This window comes from Micropterus dolomieu, unplaced genomic scaffold, assembly GCF_021292245.1.
Source record: "Micropterus dolomieu isolate WLL.071019.BEF.003 ecotype Adirondacks unplaced genomic scaffold, ASM2129224v1 contig_10343, whole genome shotgun sequence".
NCBI classification, from domain to species: Eukaryota; Metazoa; Chordata; class Actinopteri; order Centrarchiformes; family Centrarchidae; genus Micropterus; species Micropterus dolomieu.
Window position 1 is genome coordinate 1 of NW_025739329.1, and position 978 is coordinate 978.

At 55.2% G+C, this 978-nt stretch overlaps 1 non-coding gene across 1 annotated transcript; it reads left to right on the forward strand.

Moving 5' to 3' along the window:
• The first annotated feature begins 236 nt into the window (after nt 1–236).
• Nucleotides 237–355, forward strand: LOC123965589. Its single transcript, XR_006823733.1, has one exon. It is a non-coding gene; the product is annotated as a 5S ribosomal RNA (ribosomal RNA).
• The last annotated feature ends 623 nt before the right edge of the window (nt 356–978 follow it).

Genomic DNA, 978 nt, shown 5'->3' on the forward strand with positions numbered 1-978 from the left:
GAGGACCTCCGGCTGAAGGTGGCCTTGTCGCTGCACCCATACCCGGGAACGGGTGCCTATTCCTGTCTGTGGACTGCCAGCGTGAACGGTGTCCCGGTTCCTGGATGTTTACCCAGGAATCAGTGCCTGTGGATTCCAAGTGACTCTGGAGCACCTTGGACATTATGGGCAGAATACGTTTTTTGTCAATTAGCTGTAGAACATCTTTTGAAGGGCCGTTTGGGGGCACCTGAGTGGCTTACGGCCACACCGCTCTGGGAGCGCCCGATATCGTCAGATCTCGGAAGCTAAGCAGAGCAGGGCCTGGTTAGTACTTGGACGGGTGACCGCCTGGGAATAGCTGGTACTGTAAGCCTTTTTCGCTTCGCCTTCGAAAAATGGCAGAGGGCGCTTCGGTGAAAGGAGAATTTTTTAACGTCTCTTTAGGAAACAGCAGGGGGCGCTGCTGCTTCTGCTGCTGCTTCTGCTGCTGCTTCTTTTTCTCCCTTTCCTGTACACAGTGCTGTGTAAATGTTACATCGTGTTTTGAAGGCCCGTCTTGGGTGTGCAAAGGCAGCTTACGGCCATTCCGGCCTGGGACTGCCCGATCTCGCCTGATCTCGGAAGCCAGGCTTGGCAGGGCCTGCTTAGGCCTTGGACAGGTGACCGCCTGGGAATACCCGGTGCTGTAAGCCTTTTTCGCTTTGCCTTTGAAAAACGGCAGAGGGCGCTTCGGTGAAAGGAGATCTTTTGAACGTCTCTTTAGGAAACAGCAGAGGGCGCTGCTGCTGCTTCTGCTGCTTCTTCTTTTTCTCCCTATCCTGTACACAGTGCTGTGTAAATGTTACATCGTGTTTTGAAGGCCCGTCTTGGGTGTGCAAAGGCAGCTTACGGCCATTCCGGCCTGGGACTGCCCGATCTCGCCTGATCTCGGAAGCCAGGCTTGGCAGGGCCTGCTTAGGCCTTGGACGGGAGAGCGTCTGATCCTGGCTAGGGACT